Here is a 21,770-nt window from a genome sequence, read left to right as displayed (position 1 = left end):
TCTTACTCTTGTGAAATGTTCACCTCACTTTATTATTATCATATTTTCTCTATTGTTGCCTTTAATTAAATTGCAGAGCTGTTGTCTTTATGTAGTTGTCTCCCAAAGGGGGGATTATCACTAGACAAACTATTACTGACAGTACTGGCAGAAGAGAGAGGTGGAGATATTATGTTCATGGTAACAGAAAAGGAATTCCCAAAGCTGATTTTTAGTGAATATGCTGTTCCCATTCAGACATCAGGGCCTCTAGCTCAGTTCTTCAGATGGATAAAGAGAATAACACTACCAGTTAATTAGGTCTGATTTCTTTCAAGCAACAAACCTTTTTCTAAATCAGCTCTATGGAAAACACAGGTGGTCTGCAACCTTCTCTCTGAGGGTACAGAGGGCCCCATCATAGAATCAGTCAGGTTGGAAAAGACTTCCAAGATCATCCAGTCCAACCTAGCACCCAGCCCTAGCCAGTCAGCTAGATCATGGCACTAAGTGCCTCATCCAGGCTTTGCTTGAACACCTCCAGGGATGGTGACTCCACCACCTCCCTGGGCAGCCCATTCCAATGGCAAATCACTCTCTCTGGCAAAGATTTCCTGCTAACATCCAGGCCACCTACCACCGCTTCTGCTTTTTACTAGAAGCAAAGATGTTTTTCACAAGGCAAGAGAAGAGAGATTACATTTAAACAAGTGAGCTTTCCCATAAAAAGCAAAACAAAACTGTATAAATCTAAGTCTTGGTTGATTCCTGAGATTTGGGATAATTAGACATAACTTTGACATAGTTTTGCTTGTTTACTGGAGCTAGGAGTGGTATTTTGGGAGGCATCAGGGAGCTGAATAACCACTGCCTGATTAGGATTCTTGTAGGAAACAGTTTGTCTGGGTATAACAAGTGTTCTGAGGAGCAGCAGTTTCCAGATGGATTTTGGGAACATATGGGGTTGTTTGTATGCAGCACACTGAAGTGTAGTGGATGGGAATGGGACAGGGCAAATACCTTCTCCTGTTCTATGCGTTCCAGGCTTCAAAGTCTTGTTTGGGGCAAAAATGGGAACACATCAGATACAGAAATCCAATAATTTATTGTTGGTTTATTTAAAGCTGTGATCAAAATTCATTACTGTGTTCATTACTGCTTCAATTACAGCTATGCACAGAATTATGCTAATTAGAGCAATTAGCTATATTTAGAAGATGTAAGAGGAAAAAATAAGAGTTGTCAAGAGTTTCTGCTTTTCAGTGTTATGCTCAACCTGCTGCTGCTCTTTCAGCTCCAGAGGCCATCTCAGGACCACAGTTCATAGTCAGCAGCATGCATGTGTCCCATGGGGAATGCCTTGGTACTGATAGAGGTTTCTTTCTCCTCTTCCTCATTGCTGGGAGATTCATGCTGGTCTTTCCTCTCCATGACTTCATGAATAATCTCTACCTCACTTTTTACTGGGCTAAGCTCCACTTTCTAGCAGCTTTTGCTACAAGTACGACACATTTTGAATACGCACAGTAGTTGTCCATGTGCTTTCTGTCACCACTAAAACTGGTTCTTCCCTGCACCAGAGTGTGCTTATTACCAACAACTGGCTGCTACTGAGCTGTTCGCAGCTCCAGGTCTTGTCCTTTGGCAGCTGCATCTCTAAACTCTGTCTCCATCAAAGGCCTGAGGTTTTTAGCAGTGGTGCATTATTTTAGGTTCAGAGATATATGTGGCTGCTCCCTCCCTGGAGGTGTTCAAGACCAGGTTGAATGAGCCCTTGAGTGACCTGTTCTAGTGGGAGGTGTCCCTGCCTATGGCAGGGGGTTGGAACTGGATGATCTTTGAGGTCCCTTCCAACCTAAACCATTCTAAGATTCTATAATTCATTGCACAGAGGATAACTATCAAAATTATGAACAATGTGTCCATTCATAGAATCATAGAATCAACCAGGTTGGAAGAGACCTCCAAGATCATCCAGTCCAACCTAGCACCCAGCCCTATCCAATCAACTAGACCATGGCACCAAGTGCCTCATCCAGGCTTTTCTTGAAGACCCCCAGAGACGGTGCCTCCACCACCTCCCTGGGCAGCCCATTCCAATGGGAAATCACTCTCTCTGTGAAGAACTTCTTCCTAACATCCAGCCTAGACCTACCCCGGCACAACTTGAGACTGTGTCCCCTTGTTCTATTGCTGGTTGCCTGGGAGAAGAGGCCACCCCCCACCTGGCTACAATGATCCTTCAGGTAGTTGTAGACAGTCCATTGTTATATGCAATCACACAAAGGTAAGTAAAGTTAAAATTAATTAGACAGTAGTGACCTACTCATTAGAAACCTTTCATTACAGCCAAAGCTGAAACGTAGCTCTTGGTGAACCAACTCCAGGCAAAAACAAACCTGGCAGTTCCTGAGACCTACCTCTGTTGTTGGCCAGTCACAAAGCCTGTGACAGTGGCATACTGTAACAAGGCTACAGCATAGGTTTGAGTTATGATAGTTTTGAGTAATTTTCTTTTGTTAATTCTCTTGGGCCTACAGGTGAGGTTTGAAGGCAAGGAAGGATTGTCCTGTCTAGGCAAAGCTGTGAGCTGTACCCTCGCTGAGTGGGACTTGGCTTCTTACTACGCTGCACACAGGAGTCTGCAGAGGTGCGCTGCATCAGCTGAGACACAGGTAGGATATTTAAAGATAAATCAAAGGGTGAACATCAGCCAATACTTACTTGATTATTACAGTGTTTGATATCCCATCAAACAAGGAATCTGCAGAATTTCCAGGAGTCATTCAGTTAACAGCTTGTGCAGAGAAAGAGGTCTTCTTTGTGAAAAGCTTAGCTCTTCTGCAAAATCACCACTTCATAGAATCAGCCAGGTTGGAAGAGACCTCCAAGATCATCCAGTCCAACCTAGCACCCAGCCCTATGCAGTCAACTAGAGCATGGCACTGACTGCCTCAGCCAGGCTTTTCTTGAGCACCTCCAGGGATGGTGACTCCATCACCTCTCTGGACAGCCCATTCCAATGGCAAATCACTCTCTCACAAACAGTTGTTTGCTTGAGTGTCCAGAGGGTATTCATGTTTGCATTAGTGTGGAAATCACAATGCCTAGCAACGTTGGGTTGTGCTGCTGGAACCGTGCTCGGTAACCAATTCCAGAAGAGTGGTCAGGTTTGTGTTGTGGTGTTGTGGAGAGGCATCTTGGTGCTTTTAATAAGTGTATATTTGTCTGAGTAGTCTGATGAATGCAAAGCAAATATATTGCTCTCTGCCTTCTTTTTAAATACCTCCTGAAAGACATTCCCCAGCAGATTCTGTGTTCTTACACTGATGGCTGTGGTTAATTCAAGTAAAGGGGTATGAAAACAAAATTACCTTTGATGGAGAAGTTTCACTTGCAAAGAAAAATAATGCAGAGATAAAAGCTATCATACTGTGTTTCCAAATACTTCCCTCTAAATCTAAATGAAGCACCCAAATTAATGCATGAATGGCTCCCTACAGGCCAGTTGCTAGCTAGGTTTCAGCACTTTATTGTACCATGTAATAAGCATGGGCTATGAAAAGCGTGACATAGTATATAGAATCAGTCAGGGTTGGAAGGGACCACAAATACCATCTAGTTCCAATCCCCCTGCCATGCCCAGGGACACCCTGTGCTAGATCAGGCTGGCCACAGCCTCATCCATCCTGGCTGTAAACACTTCCAGGCATGGGGCCTCAACCACCAACCTGGGCAACCCATTCCAGGCTCTCACCACTCTCATGCTGAACAACTTCCTCCTCACATCCAGTCTGAACCTACCCACTTCCAGCTTTGCTGCATTCCCTCTAGTCCTGTCACTCCCTGATGGCCTAAAAAGTGCCTCTCCAGCTTTTGTGTAGGCCCCCTTTAGATACTGCAAGGCCACAAGAAGGTGTCCTTGGAGCCTCCTCTTCTTCAGACTGAACAGCCCCAACTCTTTCAGTCTTTGCTCACAGCAGAAGTGCTGCAGCCCTCTGAGCATCGTCGTGGCCCTTCTTTGGACATGTTCCAGCACGTCCAGATCCTTCTTGTAATAGGGGCTCCAGAACTGGATGCAGAAGTTAAGGTGGGGTCTCAGCAGAGCAGAGTAGAGAGGAAGAATCACCTCCCTCCACCTGCTGGCCAGACTTCTCCTGATGCAGCCCAGGCTCTGGTCGGCATTCTGGGCTGCTAGTGCACACTGCCTGCTCACGTTGAGCTTCTCATGCACCAGCATGTGATATAACATGATATAGTATATCAGTTTCAAATTGCTTTCATTTGGTGTCATAAATCACTCCCATCCTGTAGTTTGAGTAACAAACTTTAATATCAGGGGCTTTAAAAATACATTTGCACCAATAGTGGTATTTTAGCAACATTATAACTTGCAGCAGCTTTTAATTACTGTGACTGGGGATGTGTTTGCTTGAATAAAATAGATCCATATAATATCCATAGTAAGTTATTTAATACTTGGACTGTTGGTTGAATCACTGGTGAGGGGCATAACATGTTCTCTAAGGTAATTGGTTGATGAATCTGCAGTCTAAATTTATACAATTTGATTAGTTCCACTGGCAGATAATTGGTAATTAGATGGTACACAAAATGTCATTTTCTTCTGTGCTTCATCTTTCAATCTTCTTTCCCTAGTAGCATTTGTTGGAATACAAAATCATAGGCTGACATGAGAACAGCTTTATATCCCAGATAATGCTAGGGAATACAGAATTTGGATGGATTGATCTAACTTCTTTTGATACTGATAATGACAATTAATTTAATCTTTACAAAGAGCATATGATTTAGGTTTATTTTTCCTCTGCAACATTTCAAAGGCAGATCATCTAAAACACAAACTTTTTTTTTGCCTTGCAGGAATAAAGCATGCAGTGATAGTGCCTGTCTTGTTTGGCATTTCCCTTTCCCCCCCCCCTTTCTTTTTCAATTGAAAGCTGTTTTCTTTTTCAATTGAAAGCTGTTTTCTTTTTCAGTTGAAAGCTGTTTTCTTTTTCAATTGAAAGCTGTTTTCTTTTTAAGATTTTTTTTTTTTTGCAATGGATTATTTTTACATATATGAAAATCTTGGAGGTCTCTTCCAACCTGGTTGGTTCTATGATCTTATTGAAAATCTGAGATATCCATTACTGGTTTGTTAGCAGACAAATGACTGTCAAATTTGCTATGGGACGGTGTATGTCCCATTATTTTACCATAATAAGGAAGCAGGTTTGTTTATTTGGAGCCCAGACAAGCCAGAAGTTGTCTTTATATAGCTTCTTGATTTCTTACTGAATGCTATTTTAATCTGTGGCTTCTATTTAAGGGTGAAAACCAAGGCATGGAAACATTGCTTAGTAAGAGAGATGCTAAATTCTGACTCTGGCTTCAGAAGCTTGTTAGCAAGAAATTCATTGCTGGGGGGGAAACAAAACCAAGCCACCAATAAGCCAACCAACCAAAAATAAAAAGCCATAAACACCAACCAACCAAAACCATCCACAGCCTCAACACAAAAACTAGAATTGCAACATACATGGAGTTTAATCTGGTAAAGAGTAGAGAGAAACGAGTGTGGATCAAAGCGATGTGATTTGGGCTGTAGCCAGATTTTAAGTGCAGCAAAGGCCAAATACAGGGAAAGTTACACTAAGTTTTGAATTCCCTAGTGTTTCTTTGGCACTGTATACTTGACTAGGTTTATTTGAGCTCTTTGCCTCCACTTCACTCATAATTAAATAGTAACAAAGGGAAACAGAAGGGTTTGAATCTGCAACTTCTTGCGCTACACATAGTCACCTGTGTGCTAACACTTCATAAATCATTACCCCATGAGGATGGTTGTGCTCTGAACCCTCTTGGAGCAGACATAAATTATTTTGCTAAATTAAAGTCAGTGGAGAAGCAGACTGTATTAGGCTTACATACTTTTTTTTTTTTCTGGTTCAATTAATGTTTGTAAAGTTCAAACCTTGTAGACCTGAGGAAAAGCTCCAGTAAGGATCTGTACATCTTTCCATAGATTGGTTCATGGATAGGTGTATGCACACAGTTACTGCCACAAAATCACACAGCATGCTGCTGTGGCTTTTGCTGAGGCAGATCAGAAGTAGCTCTGTGTTGCTCTAAGTAAATGAATGAAAACCTTAGTCAAGTAAGAAGCAAGCATGAAGCCTAACCCAAAGCAAGTAACAAATGAGGAAAGAAACCCACACCAAAAGCATGGCATGGGGGCTTTGAAACACATCTGTGATTCAAAGCACTTTCTGTATACATGACACTTGGATCTAGAATCATAGAATCAAGCAGGTTAGAAGAGACCTCCAAGATCATCCAGTCCAACCTAGCACCCAGTCCTAGCCAGTCAACTAGACCATGGCACTAAGTGCCTCAGCCAGGTTTTGCTTGAATACCTCCAGGGAGGGCAACTCCACCACCTCCCTGGGCAGCCCATTCCAATGCCAATCACTCTCTCTAGCAAGAACTTCCTCCTAACATCCAGCTTATACTTCCCCCAGCACAACTTGAGACTGTGTCCCCTTGTTCTGTTGCTGGTTGCCTGGCAGAAGAGATCAACCCCCACCTGGCTACAACCTCCCTTCAGATAATTGTAGATAGCAATGAGGTCACCCTGAGCCTCCTCTTCTGTAGGCTGCACACCCCCAGCTCCCTCAGCCTCTCCTCACAGGGCTGTGCTCCAGGCTTTGTCGCCCTTCTCTGGACACATTCCAGTACCTCAAGATCTGTCTTGAATTGAGGAGCCCAAAACTGGACACAGCACTCAAGGTGTGGCCTGAGCAGTGCTGAGTACAGGGGAAGAATAACCTCCCTTGTCCTGCTGGCCACACTGTTCCTCATACAGGCCAGCACGTCATTGGCTCTCTTGGCCACCTGGGTACACTGCTGGCTCATCTTCAGCCTACTGTCTACCAGCACCCCCAGGTCCCTTTCTTCCTGTCTGCTCTTCAGCCTAAGTCTTCTTTGTAGTTTAATGCTTAACCTTAATGGATTTTAAATAGCACTGGTCCCTCTTGAGCACTTGCCTAGCCAGCCAGGCTTTACTGCCTCTGGTTCTACCTCCCCCTCCTGCTGCAAGCTTCCTCTCCTTTGCGTCGCTTCTGGCATCCATCACAGCTCTTGTTGAGTCTGTTTAGTTCACTAACCTGACAAATGGGTTTCTGCTTGCTCGCTGACTCAAAGACAGGTTAAATGAGTGTCAGAGTCAGCACTTTGCCCAAAGAGAAGCTCTTTTGCACAGACTGAAGGAGATGAGGTCCCAACAGGGAATGGTTCCCATTGAGAAGCAAAAGGAGATAAAGAGCAGGCTCTCCTAGGTTTTCCATGGCTGGAACAGAGTAAGGCAGAGCAAAGACTTGCTGCTCCATGCTGATTCATGTCTCAATACAGTGGCAGCTGAATCCATTGCTATTTCTGCAAGGCAGGGCTTGCTACCTGACCTAGCTGAAATGCCTGTCTGTACAAACTCTGTAAGCATTTGCCCTGCTGCAGCCCCAAGTGCTACTGGAGGCACTTACTGATTGATTTCCTGTTCCACACCATCTCCAGCCCATTTGCAGAGTACTGTGCTTTGGTGTCAAGAAACTTGGCAGGGGCACATCAATGGAGTTTGAGTTATATTTGTGTACAAACATACAAGCTCCAGGCCATACCAAGTATGAACCAATACTCTGTAAAGCTGTAGAAAGTGTGGAGGAACCCAAGTTTTTAACAGTTGAGAGAGGGGGGGATTGTACAATTCTGGTTAAAATGGCATCAGTTCTGGTGGGTGCATCCAACAACCACTTGAAGTCTGGCAACTGTCCAAGGATGCTTAGTCTGTCTCACTAACACCCGAAATGAGCAAGGTCTAAATGTCAGCTAAATGGCTTACCTAGGCAATGACTCCACTGAAGGAAAGTACATTTCTTCACACTGAAAGCTGGAAGGTTTCTGAAGTCATAGCAGTGAGTAATGACAAGACAGCATAGTTTGTCCTCTGGGTTTTTAAATGCCCTTTCTTATGCATCTTGCAACGTTGTTTGTGGGTAGTACACTGTGGTCATGGTTAGCAGATGATTTTATGCAACACTCAGCAGTACCCAACCATGTATTTGAAAGGAAGAAACAAAGCCTTAAACTACTTTTGACACACTGAAATCATCACCAAAAAAAAATCATACTGGGTTTTGGTTTGTTTTTTCCTTCTTACAGTTTGAAGGAAAGAATGAGTACTGCTTGATTATAATGTTGTGGTTTAGAACCTCAGAAAAGGCACAGCACTAAAGAAATTCCTCAGCATATTAGTGTTTTATTGATTGAAGACCAAGTTGTGTCCTGCACAGCATGAATCATACATTTGCCAGTCCTGAATAACATCCACCAGGAAATCTGACAGCTGAAAGCACGTTTAAATGCCAGGATTTTATTTCCTTTCAATAAATAACTCCTGCTGCCCTGATGAGAGTCTTCCAGGAGGCTAAATGGATAGGAATTACTAATCTAATTACTGTAATGTCAGAGCTCTCTTTAAATGCATATGAACTTTTGTTTTCTCTGTCAAGATGGTTCTCTAAATGACTGAGATTCGGCAGCACTTCCTGTGTAAGCACTGCCCATGAATTAGACTTAGGCCAGATATCTGGAGAAGATAAAGGTAAAACATCTGGCACCTTTCTCTGTCTGTTTCTGCTGTCGCTAGTGTGTGTAAACTCAGTGGCAAGGTGAGAAGAGAGTCGGGGATAAATCTGTCCCACCTTAGAAGGCTGCTGAGCAAGGCAGCAAGGCTTTTCCTCTGCCAGCACACGCAGGCTGCAGCCTCAGCACAGCTGACATCTGCTGGCACCTGCAAGCAGCCACTAAGACAAAGAGCTCTGGTCCTTGTCAGCAGTCGGCTAGTGTTGATCTACAGCTGCCAGATAACCAAGTGTTGAATGAAGTCACTGAGCACTATGATAGATGCACCTTAACATTTCACTCACCAAATTCACTGTCCATGTGCATGGTTCTCGTGCAACAGAACTCTATAGCAAATTCATTTCTGTATGCCAGTGTCTCACCTGTGCAGATCAACCAAGCTTCTTTTATCTTAATCTCTTCTTTTAAGTACTTAATGCCATTAACAATCAAACCATTGCTGTGACTGGCTCATTTCATTAGAATCATAGAATGAAGCAGGTTGGAAGAGATCTCCAAGATCATCCAGGCCAACCTAGCACCCAGCCCCAGCCAATCAACCAGACCATGGCACTAAGTGCCTCAGCCAGGCTTTGCTTGAATACCTCCAGGGAGGGCAACTCCACCACCTCCCTGGGCAGCCCATTCTAATGCCAATCACTCTCTCTGCCAACAACTTCCTCCTAACATCCAGCCTAGACCTCCCCTAGCACAACTTGAGACTGTGTCCCCTTGTTCTGTTTCATTAACGTTAATTCTGTGAAAACATCTAAACTTTTTGTACCTAATAAAGGAAAGCACAAAATAATTCAGAATTCTATCTTAATTTCCATTGAAATCCCAGACATAGAATCATTGATTTTGTTTGTTAATATGCTGTTAACTGAATCAGCTAAACTCAGCCACTATAGGGAGAGTGTTTTTAATCAAAGCTTGCAGGTGTGAAGGTGTTGTTTCTCTTTTGTGCTTTTGAATTGCAAGAAGGTCTTGGTAGGTGACACAGGCTGAGATTTTCAGTGACTTCATCCTTGGATTATTTTGGATTGGCATACCAAGCACTGCTTTCCTTGGTAAGATGGCATTTCAGCTTTGCTTTTCTGCAATCAGTTGTTTCACAGTATCACACAGTATTATCAGGGTTGGAAGAGACCTCACAGATCATCAAGTCCAACCCTTTACCACAGAGCTCAAGGCTAGACCATGGCACCAAGTGCCACGTCCAATCTTGCCTTGAACAGCTCCAGGGACGGCGACTCCACCACCTCCCCGGGCAGCCCATTCCAGTGTCCAATGACTCTCTCAGTGAAGAACTTTCTCCTCACCTCCAGCCTAAATCTCCCCTGGCGCAGCCTGAGGCTGTGTCCTCTTGTTCTGGTGCTGGCCACCTGAGAGAAGACAGCAACCTCCTCCTGGCCACAGCCACCCCTCAGGTAGTTGTAGACAGCAATAAGGTCTCCCCTGAGCCTCCTCTTCTCCAGGCTAACCAATCCCAGCTCCCTCAGCCTCTCCTCGTAGGGCTGTGCTCAAGGCCTCTCACCAGCCTCGTCGCCCTTCTCTGGACAAACTCAAGCATCTCAATGTCCCTCCTAAACTGGGGGGCCCAGAACTGGACACAGGACTCAAGGTGTGGTCTAACCAGTGCAGAGTACAGGGGCAGAATGACCTCCCTGCTCCTGCTGACCACACCATTCCTGATGCAGGCCAGGATGCCACTGGCTCTCTTGGCCACCTGGGCACACTGCTGGCTCATGTTCAGGTGGGTATCAATCAGTACCCCTTTCATGCTTTTTAATTGCAAGAAGGTCTTGCTAGGTGACACAGGCTGAGATTTTATTTCAGTGACTTCATCCTTGGATTATCTTGGATTGGATAGTTTTGCCATGACACGTACCAAGCACTGCTTTCCTTGGTAAGGTGGCATTTCAGCTTTGCTTTTCTGCAATCAATTGTTTCCCTTTTGTGCTTTTGAATTGCAAGAAGGTCTTGCTAAGTGACATAGGCTGAAATTTTATTTAAGTGATTTCATCCTTGATCTTCAGGTTTACAGTTTGTGCCTGGTAAGGAATTTGTCAGGGAGACTGTGGAAGAGTAAAATGATTTCCCCAGAGGTTCCACTTGATTGGTCCCATAAAAGCTTATTAACATTCTCTTTATTTCCCATTTCTGGCTTTGAAGATGTTGAGAGCTGTGTTTTGTCTTGCAATTTATTGCTAGTTGTTCTCCTAGCTCTGCTGCTGCTGGCTGGTTTTCCTGCATGGGTATTCCAGGAAAAGTCTTCTCTCTCGACAGATATTCTTCATCTGCCTGTCATCTTTGTTTTCAGTGTGCTAGTTCAGACCTTGGGCTAGCTGGGAGCTGAGAAACAGACTGTGCTGCCATGACCTCCCAAGTCTGCTAGATTGTTACACCTGATTTAGCTCAGGTTTGGCAGAACCTCTGATTCAGCTTGCAGTGGGAAACGTGGTCAAGGCCCACATAGGTCAGTGTGATCAAAGGCAAAGCCACATGGACTCCAGACGGTTCAATGTGGATGATGCCAGAGACCTCTATTGATCATTTGGCTCTCAATAAGTACCCTCAGGGTCAGAAGGCACACCCTTACACATTAGCATAATTAGTCAAGGACAACCCACTCCATCAGCATAAACCACACCTTGTTCTTCTTATTAAGGAGGTGTCCATTATCTGTCCTTTCTGAGCTAAGGTAGCCAGCAGCTGGTGGGAACCAAGGTCAGCATCTGCCTGTTAGTATCCTTCTTCACTCCATTCCCACATCCTTCTGCACTTTGCATTCCCACACTAGATAATTCCCTAATCTGGGGCTGTAGCTGGGGTCTGGGATTAATCATAGAATCAATCAGGTTGGAAGAGACCTCCAAGATCATCCAGTCCAACCTAGCACCCAGTCCCAGCCAGTCAACTAGACCATGGCACTAAGTGCCTCAGCCAGGCTTTGCTTGAACACCTCCAGCAACTGTGACTCCACCACCTCCCTGGGCAGCCCATTCCAATGCCAATCACTCTCTCTGCCAACAACTTCCTCCTAACATCCAGTCTATACTTCCCCCAGCACAACTTGAGACTGTGTCCCCTTCTTCTGTTGCTGTTTGCCTGGCTACAACATCCCTTCAGGTAGTTGTAGACAGCAATGAGGTCGCCCATGAGCCTCCTCTTCTGCAGGCTAAACACCCCCAGCTCCCTCAGCCTCTCCTCATAGGGTTTGTGTTCCAGGCCCTTCACCAGCCTTGTTGCCCTTCTCTGGACACATTCCAGCACCTCAACATTGAGGTGCTTGAATTGAGGAGCCCAGAACTGGACACAGCACTCAAGGTGTGGCCTAACCAGTGTTGAGTGCAGGGGAGGAATAACCTCCCTTGTCCTACTGGCCACACTGTTCCTGATCCAGGCCAGGATGCCACTGGCTCCCTTGGCCACCTGGGCACACTGCTGGCTCATCTTCAGCCTACTATCTACCAGTAAACCCAGATCCTGTGTCTAAGGCAGTTTGCTTGGTAGAAATTTGAGGGAGCAGAGTGATGCATGATAGTAGAAACTTACTCTGAGATAGAGGAACAGAGCTTGAGCCATGTCTTGCACAGCACACTGCGGCAGCATTTGCAGACACAGTACTGTGTGATTTGATGTGGTTTCAGTTTTCTTCTCACATAGTGCTTGCACCATTGAGAAAACACTAAGACATCATCACAGAAATGTAGAGGTCAGTATGAAAAAATGTATGTATTTTTATATATACACACACACAAACAATTTGCATCACATCTTTCTTTAGGTAATGTAGTTCTTTACAGTGAGGGTGATGAAACACTAGCACAGGTTGCCCAAGGAAGCTGTGGCTGCTCCCTCTCTGGAGGTGTTCAAGGCCAGGCTGGATGAGGCCTTGAGTGACCTGTTCTAGTGGGAGGTGTCCCTGCCTATGGCAGAGGGGTTGGAACTGGCTAATCCTTAAGGTCCCTTCCAACCTAAACCATTCTGTGATTCTAAAACTGAGCACGTTTCAGTAATCTGGGAACAAACTGCTTTTCAGTCAGCTTTCCACACTGTTTGCACACCATACTTCAAATTTCACTTCAGCTAACTTTTTAACATTAAACATTCAAAGATGCCACACTTATTTGTATGGAAAAAGTCTGAGTCGTTCCTTAGTGCATTCAGTTTTATAGCTACATTTATTTGACTGTTAAAATAATCCATAAGAAGGAAATGATAAAAAGGAAGACACCAATAAGTTTCCCTTCAAGAACTTGAGTGAATAATGCTAATGACTAAGGGTTGCATTTGATATGGCTGCAGGAAACTGTTTAAAACAGGCAAATATATGCTCTTCCTTGTTCTCTACTAATTATTGGGTTTATTTAGTATTTAAACAGCATGTTATGAGGTTTTCAGAGGACACCAAGCTGGGAGTGGATCCCAGCACTTTGTAGAACAGAATAGCAGTTCAAAACATTCTTGACAAGCTAAAAAAATGGGCCTGATATATAAAGTTATAGTTGATTAAGGAAAATTCAAAATACTACTCCTAGGGGAGAAAAATCATGTGTAAAAGTTGGAGCATAGAATCAGTCAGGGTTGGAAGGGACCACAAGTGTCACCTAGTTCCAACACCTCTGCCATGGACAGGGACACCCTACCCTAGAGCAGGCTGGCCACAGCCTCATCCAGCCTGGCCTTAAACATCTCCAGGGATGGGGACTCAATCACCTCCCTGGGCAACCCATTCCAGCCTCTCACCACTCTCATGCTCAACAACTTCCTCCTCATGTCCAGTCTGAACCTACCCACCTCCAGCTTTGCTCCATTCCCCCTTTGCCTGTCACTCCCTGATATCCTAAAAGGTCCCTCCCCAGCTTTTTTATAGCCCCCTTTCAGATACTGGAAGGCCACAATGAGGTCACCTTGGAGCCTCCTCTTCTGCAGGCTGCACAGTCCCAGCTCTTTCAGTCTCTCCTCATAGGAGAGGAGCATGACTCTTAGATAGAAATATTGCTAGTGACTCCCTTTGCCAACTGTGAACTTAAAATGGATCAGTAATGTTGTGCCTTTGTGGACCAGGCAGGCCTCATCCTAGCTCGTGAAACCAGGAGTGTCCTGAGAAATTGAAAGCTTGTGTTGCAGTCCTTTTGCCATGTTTTGACATAAGCTTCAAGATCTGCAGGATCCATCCAGGGAGAACTGACTGGTGCAGAGGAGGGTGGATCCATAATCTGAAATGTAGCTTTTGAAAAGAAATAGAAGGGTATTGTGTGTGTCTCAAGAGGACTTGAGACACAGTAGGAGTTCAAATGCTTTAAAGATGACTGAACAGAAAAGCAAGAAACTATCTACTCTCCTCCAAGGACAGCTGAGCTTCTGTTGTGCAAAGTGAGATTTCTATAAAGCCTTAATAAAAACTTCCCCAAGTGAGGACAGCAGGAGATACTCTCTTGTACAAGTCTCACAGAGTTCAATGAAATCTCCATTACTAAGAGCTTTATAAACAGGTTGAAATTATTTGTGATGAAGAGTGGAAGAATAAAAAAATCAAACAGGATGGAAGAGACCTCTAAGATCATCCAGTCCAACCTAGCACTCAGCCCTATCCAATCACCTAAACCATGTCACCAAGTGCCCCATCCAGGCTTCTCTTGAGCACCTGCAGGGACGGTGACTCCACCACCTCCCTGGGCAGCCCATTCCAATGCCAATCACTCTCTCTGCCAACAACTTCATCCTGGATGATCTTGGAGGTCTCTTTCAACCTGGTTGATTCTATGATTCTCTGATTCTCTCTATGATTCCATGTGCCCTGGGCACATGCTTTCCCCCTGCAAACCATTGAAAAGTTTGATGCAAGGAGAAGAAAAGCCAAGTAGACAATATTGCCAGATATTTTATCCATCCCCTCCAGCTGTTTGGTTGGGCCCAAAGGAAGCTATCCAGTTGGAAAACATGCCCTCCACATGACAGAATGTGAGATTTTCTGTTCAATCTTTGGTTTAATGTTTATCACAAAGGCCCTGGAGAAACATGGTCCCTCCTTTTGATGTCCTGCTGTAATTGTTGTGCTTTTTAGCTGGCACAAAGACTGTAAGATATTTTCAGCCTAGCCTGCATGTGTGTCTGTATGCATATAGAGAGGGATAAAAGTCTGTTGGGCACAATACTTGCTACAGAGCATTTACCTGAATCTTCAATACTTACAGCATTTTGTTCATTGAGCTGTTTCCAGCATTGGCAGAAGTTATTCTGGAGGGAAAAATCTAAGCATCAACAAAATGTGTTTCTGGTTAGATAATAAAACCTTAGAGGAGTTGATCATTTGGCTGTCTTCCAAATCAGAACCTGACATGCACCTGCTCAGTTTGTTTATTTTATGCAGCATCTCATTTAACATACTGTAATGTTCAAGGAAAGCAATCAGGTTCTACTAATCAAATTGCAAAAGCTTGCTTTATTTAGTTCAAGGAACTGCAGACAGTAATGCCAGGCTGCAGTTACAACACAGGGATTCTCTCCAGAGGACTGCAATAGAATTAGAAATGTGCCAATTTTTGTCAATAGAAAATCGCTAAAGCAGAAGCCTTTAGGCGCTGATGCTTTTGGTGGCTAAAATTGCTCTGTGGGGATAGGTGAATGCTAAAATACAGCAGAGCTGAGATATTAAAAGACAAAAATACCTACTACAACTTCAGTTTGATGTTTTGCATCATCCACGTAGATAAATATGAAAAAACCTAAGCCCCCCAGATAGACAGAAAACTCAGGCTTGAAAACTAAATGTGCTGTTCAGAGCAACTTAACAGATGTGTCCTGGGTGACGAGGCTGGGGAGAGGTCTGGCAAACATGGCCTATGAGGGGTGGCTGAGGGAGCTGGGGTTATGTAGTCTGGAGAAGAAGAGGCTGAGAGGGGACCTTATTGCCTTCTACAACAGTGCTGGGCCCCATCCTCTTTAACATCTTCATAGATGATCTGGATGAGGGCATGGAGTCAGTCATCAGCAAGTTTGCAGATGACACTAAGATGGGGGCAGATGTGGCTGGGTTGGAGGGCAGAAGGGCTCTGCAGCAGGACCTTGACCACCTGGACAGATGGGCAGAGTCCAATGGGATGGCATTCAATAGCTCCAAGTGCAGGGTGCTGCACTTTGGCCACAACAACCCCATGCAGAGATACAGGCTGGGGTCAGAGTGGCTGGAGAGCAGCCAGACAGAGAGGGATCTGGGGGTGCTGATTGATACCCACCTGAACATGAACCAGCAGTGTGCCCAGGTGGCCAAGAGAGCCAATGGCATCCTGGCTTGCATCAGGAATGGTGTGGTCAGCAGGAGCAGGGAGGTCATTCTGCCCCTGTACTCTGCACTGGTTAGACCACACCTTGAGTCCTGTGTTCAGTTCTGGGCCCCCCAGTTTAGGAGAGACATTGAGATGCTTGAGTGTGTGCAGAGAAGGGCGACAAGGCTGGGGAGAGGCCTTGAGCACAGCCCTATGAGGAGAGGCTGAGGGAGCTGGGATTGGTTAGCCTGGAGAAGAGGAGGCTCAGGGGTGACCTTATTGCTGTCTACAACTACCTTGAGGGGAGATTGTGGCCGGGAGGAGGTTGCTCTCTTCTCTCAGGTGGCCAGCACCAGAACAAGAGGACACAGCCTCAAGCTACACCAGGGGAAATTTAGGCTTGAGGTGAGGAGAAAGTTCTTCACTGAGAGAGTCATTGGGCACTGGAATGGGCTGCCCGGGGAGGTGGTGGAGTCGCCGTCCCTGGAGCTGTTCAAGGCAGGATTGGACGTGGCACTTGGTGCCATGGTCTGGCCTTGAGCTGTGTGGTAAAGGGTTGGACTTGATGATCTGTGAGGTCTCTTCCAACCTTGGTGATACTGTGATACTGTAACTACCCAAAAGGAGGTTGTAGTGAGGCTGCAGCTGGTCTCTTCTCCCCAGTTACTAATGATAGGACAAGAGGAAATGGCCTCAAGTTGCATCAGGGGAGGTTTAGGTTGGATGTTGGGAATAAGTTCTTTACTGAGCAGGTGGAACAGGCTGTCTGGGGAGGTGGTGGAGTCATCATCCCTGGAGGTGTTTCAAAGAAGAGTGGATGTGGTGCTTGAGGCTATGGTCTAGTGATGAAGGATGCTGGGATGAAGGTTGGACTGGATGGTCCTGGTGGTCCTTTCCAAGCACAGCCATTCATAGTGATTAGATGTTGTGCTGAGGGATTTGGTTTAGTCAAGGACTTGTCAGTGCGAAACTAATGATTGGAGTCAATGATCTTGAAGGTCTTTTCCAAACTAAGGAATTCTGTGAATCCTTTTCATCTGACTTTTCTCCTGAAAGTACTGTTTTATCATAGAAACACCTTCTGCTTACTGAAAAACAGGCATGGCTTTGGGAATCTCCAAGCCCTTCTAATCATTCCATTAGAGGCCATTCTTTTGTGTGCTGCTGTTTGCAGTGACTCAAAACACTACAACGTTACCGGAGCAGAACAATGCAAGTTCTAAGACATAACAAACTGATAATACTCAGTGAAACAATGTGAGGTATCTTAGCAGTGAAAATAATCACACCACAGCATCACAGGTTGGCTAATGAATTTGTGCAGCATTTATTTCTGCTCTTGTGACTCTTCCCACGTTTCTCAAATGGATCTGTCTAGGAAAGGCAGAGGGAATCATGGTTGCATTCCAGTTTACTTACTGACAAGGGTTTCAGATAATAGCTTTTATGTATGCAAGCAGGAATATGTGATGTGCATGGAAATAGCAACCTGTTGATCATATCCTTAACTGCTGTGCTCATCTGGGTATACTGCTGAATATAGCTCTTGCTTCAATTTGTGAGCTTCACAAGTTTGATTCAACTACCTCAGGAGGTAGCTGGAAAAGTATTCTGTCCTGTTTCATATTTCAGTCAGTTTTCCTTTCTAATTAACCCGTGCTCTCTGTTTGCTAGCCATGCTTTTTAATTGTTTAATTGCTTGTAAAGCAATGACATTTTTGACTTAGCATTCCACTGTGTCCCACAAAGCACTGCTGAGTTTGGAGCTCAGGTTGGGAAGGAAAAAGTGCTGTTCTGCAGAGCACTGTTTGAACTGCAGCTGCCTGCTGTTGACAGGTATGGAAGTCACTGTCAACAAGATTTAAAGTTGCTGTCATGTTTACACAGCCACATAGGAAAAAGGTTGAGAGAGGGTTGTGATTTTGTTGAAATTAAGTACCAACAGTTACTGGACCATAACAGTGTGCATTGGTTATGATTAATGGTTGACATCTGCATCTTTCTGACATATTTTAACCACTTGTCAGATGAAAAGTATGCTGCAATATGTTTCTAATAGTGGAGCTTCTTCCAGCATGCTGAGGTTCCCAGCATTGAGACTGAGCTATTAAAGTCACAGAAGCACTGGGGTCTGGATCCTCAGAAGGATTTTCAGATACATCTGTGCAGCTGGGAATTACATAGTCCTGTGTTAAGAATCACATAGGGATAAACATGTTTTTAAACTATTAAATACTCTCCCCCAGCTCCCTCTGTGGTTTCTGGTTTTAGCCCTTGAAAACTGGGGATGACTGCTATCAATATGGATATATTAAAAGCAGGTGTTTGCCTCTACATGTTAGCTGGAGAGCAGTCAGGCAGAAAGGGACATGGGGGTGCTGGTAGATAGTAGCTGAAGATGAGCCAGCAGTGTGCCCAGGTGGCCAAGAGAGCCAATGGCATCCTGGCCTGCATCAGGAACAGTGTGGCCAGTAGGACAAGGGAGGTTATTCTGCCTCTGTACTGAACACTGGTCAGGCCACACCTTGAATACTGTGTCCATTTCTGGGCTCCTCAATTCAAGAGATACTGGAATGTGTCCAGAGAAGGGCAATGAAGCTGGTGAGAGGCCTGGAGCACAGCCCTGTGAAGAGAGGCTGGGGGAACTGGGGGTGTGCAGCCTGGAGAAGAGGAGGCTCAGGGGTGAACTCATTGCTGTCTACAACTACCTGAAGGGAGGTTGTAGCCAGGTGGGGTTGGTCTCTTCTCCCGGGCAACCAGCAACAGAAGAAGGGGACACAGTCTGGAGTTGTGCCAGGGGAGGTCTAGGCTGGATGTTAGGAGGAAGTTGTTGGCAGAGAGAGTGATTGGCATTGGAATGGGCTGCCCAGGGAGGTGGTGGAGTGACCATCCCTGGAGGTGTTCAAGCAAAGCCTGGATGAGGCACTTAGTGCCATGGTCTGGTTGCTTGGAAAGGGCTGGGTGCTAGGATGGACTGGATGATCTTGGAGGTCTCTTCCAACCCATTTGATTGTATGATTCTGTGATCTGGTCAGTTGGTGTTTGCAATATTGTCTGGTTGGAAAGTAATAGAAGCAATTGTGAGGTTCAGTTCTGCAATTCTTCACAAAGGTATGTGGGGGCCATCAGAAAGCAAGTAGAGGCTTGCCAGATGCCACTGTCTGGAATTTGTCCTGAGGATCTGAGCCTTGGCTGTAGGAAATCCTGTCTGTGTAGATTTTCCATTGCAGCCCCTTGTTCAGGAAGAGTACACTTTGGACTTCCTCCAGAGCAGCTTGCAAAGCTGTGTGCATGTTGTGGGAGGCGTTTTACAGTCTGTCTCTTTCAAACAGCACTGAAGGGTCACCATCCCTGGAGGTGTTGAAGAAAAGCCTGGATGAGGCACTTAGTGCCATGGTCTGGTTGACTGGCTAGGGCTGGGTGCTAGGTTGGACTGGATGATCTTGGAAGTCTCTTCCAACCTGGCTGATTCTGTGACTCGGGAGGATAAACAGTGCAGTGTGGCAGTTACCGTTGCTCATACTGAAGTAGCATCAGTGCTTCTCTTGTATTCACAGTAAAAGCAGAATACAAAGAAGATATTTTTGATGTGATTTTATGACTTTTCTGTTTTGTGGCAAATTTATATTTCTTTCAGTCAGTGAAAGCAAATATGCCTAGAAATCTGTGTGTCGCTCCTCTGGAGGCAGTCCTGTGCAGGCAGTAGTCACAGTCTCAGGTGTTCAGTTGACTCTAAAGACTTCTGCTTTCCCTTGCATTTGAAGCAGCACTGGCATCACAAGAGCTTCTTGGTTTTTGCTTACAAGAGATTTATTTACTATGTATGTACTGATATGATGTTAATTGTTTTGGATGATTGCTGCCACAGTCACTAAAGGGAAATTGAATGTACCTGGCTACCATAGCAAGAACAGAATCATAGAATCAGTCAGGGTTGGAAGGGACCACAAGGATCATCTGGTTCCAACCCCCCTGCTGTGGGCACAGACACCCTACCCTAGAGCAGGCTGGTCACTGCCTCATCCAGCCTGGCCTTAAACACCTCCAGGGATGGGGACTCAACCACCTCCCTGAGCAACCCATTCCAGGCTCTCACCACTCTCATGCTCAACAACTTCCTCCTCATGTCCAGTCTGAACCTACCCACCTCCAGCTTTGCTCCATTCCCCCTTCACCTGTCACTCCCTGATATCCTAAAAGGTCCCTCCCCAGCTTTTTTATAGCCCCCTTTCAGATACTGAAAGGCCACAATACAGACACATTTCGCTGTGTTCTGACGTTCAGCAATGTATTCTGCCTCGTTGGAAACAAAATGCAGCTGTTTCCCCGACCAGACTTGCCTTTCTTTGCTTTGATGCACAACCCTGACCTGACTGATGACTCTGTGTAGGCAGACATCGCCCCTACTGACTGCCATTTCAAAATATGAACAGACATTGCAAGCTTCACACTGCAGGTGGCAGCCCTCACAGATCTCTATGCTCAGGCTGCACGCTTTAAAACATCCTGCTTTGTTTCCACATCTTATCCCTATGCCTGTAAATCACAATGCATCTATCTGAACCTCTCCGCTCTTTGAACTGCTTTGAAATCCAAGTCCAAATTTTCACATTGCCAATGGAAACTGAGATTTTGATCCTGAATATAAATTAATCTGAAATACCTATATATATATATATATATATATATTTGGTTTATCAAAATATATCAAATCTGGGAATAACATGAGCTTGTCTCTCTGTCAGGGCTCTCCTATTCCTTTTTTTGGTGGGTTTTCTCCCACAGTAAAAACACAATTAATGGTGAACCAGAAAAAGTTCTCTGTATATATCCTATTTTATTCACTTATTATTTTAATAAAGCATCTTGGAGAGCTCGATTCTTCTGCTAGATTTTTAAAGAGCTCCCCTAAATGTGCTGGTTTAGACTCCTAGTAAAGTTGGGATTTACCTTACTAGGTGTCATAATCAGTTGCCAGCTTTGTCATCTGTAGTGACATGACTGCAAGTGAGTAACACTCTAAGGGTTTATACCTGGAGTTGATGATCATGAAGTGAAAGCATACTTAGGAGATGCATCCTGGCAAAGGGGAAATTTGTCTCTTTTACAGGTTTTGTGATGTTGCTGCCACTTTATCTGTTTAGCATTCATGTTGATTTATCTGTTATTCCTCTGCATATGATATGACACTGATGCTGGAAGACCAAACAAGACTTTTCCTCTAGGTTGTAAAGGGTTCTCTTTTATTCACTCAGTTCCATAGTCAAGTTGACCATGACCAAAAGAGCATCTGGATTTCGCTGACAAGCACTCAGAAATGCCTCAAACCCTGTGGTATTCAAAGACATAGTTGGGAAACTTGGTCATTCTTAAAGATTTGATTGGATAGTCAGTTTGAACAAGGGGACACAGTCTCAAGTTGTGCCAGGGGAGGTCTAGGCTGGATGTTAGGAGGAAGTTGTTGGCAGAGAGAGTGATTGGCATTGGAATGGGCTGCCCAGGGTGGTGGTGGAGTTGTCCTTGGAGGTGTTCAAGAAAAGCTTGGATGGGGCACTTAGTGCCATGGTCTAGTTGCTTGGCTAGGGCTGGGTGCTAGGTTGGAGTGGATGATCTTGGAGGTCTCTTCCAACCTGATTGATTCTATGATTAAGTTATTAGGGCAAAAATAAATTCCCTACAATAATTGTTTTCACAGTGAAGTAATTATAGCCCATCCTTCATTTACATGTCCGTGCAAATGACAGCAATCAGTTACAGTAGCATTATTACTGCTTTGCTTACTAGTGTGGGGGATTTTCTGCAACACAATTTCTCTCTGTGTGTGTTGTGTGGAGCGTG

General features: G+C 44.9%; 1 long non-coding RNA gene across 1 annotated transcript in view; it reads left to right on the top strand.

Moving 5' to 3' along the window:
• The window catches only part of LOC135177830 (uncharacterized), a 127,818-nt gene that overhangs the window by 97,768 nt on the left and 8,280 nt on the right, over positions 1–21,770 (top strand). The window contains exon 3 of the long non-coding RNA XR_010303178.1: positions 2,520–2,654. This is a non-coding gene — a long non-coding RNA (uncharacterized LOC135177830). The remainder of the gene's footprint in view (positions 1–2,519; positions 2,655–21,770) is intronic.

This window comes from Pogoniulus pusillus, chromosome 8, assembly GCF_015220805.1.
Source record: "Pogoniulus pusillus isolate bPogPus1 chromosome 8, bPogPus1.pri, whole genome shotgun sequence".
In the NCBI taxonomy this organism is placed as follows: Eukaryota; Metazoa; Chordata; class Aves; order Piciformes; family Lybiidae; genus Pogoniulus; species Pogoniulus pusillus.
The sequence above is the reverse complement of the archived record's forward strand: the minus strand, read 5'-3'. Positions and strand labels throughout refer to the sequence as shown.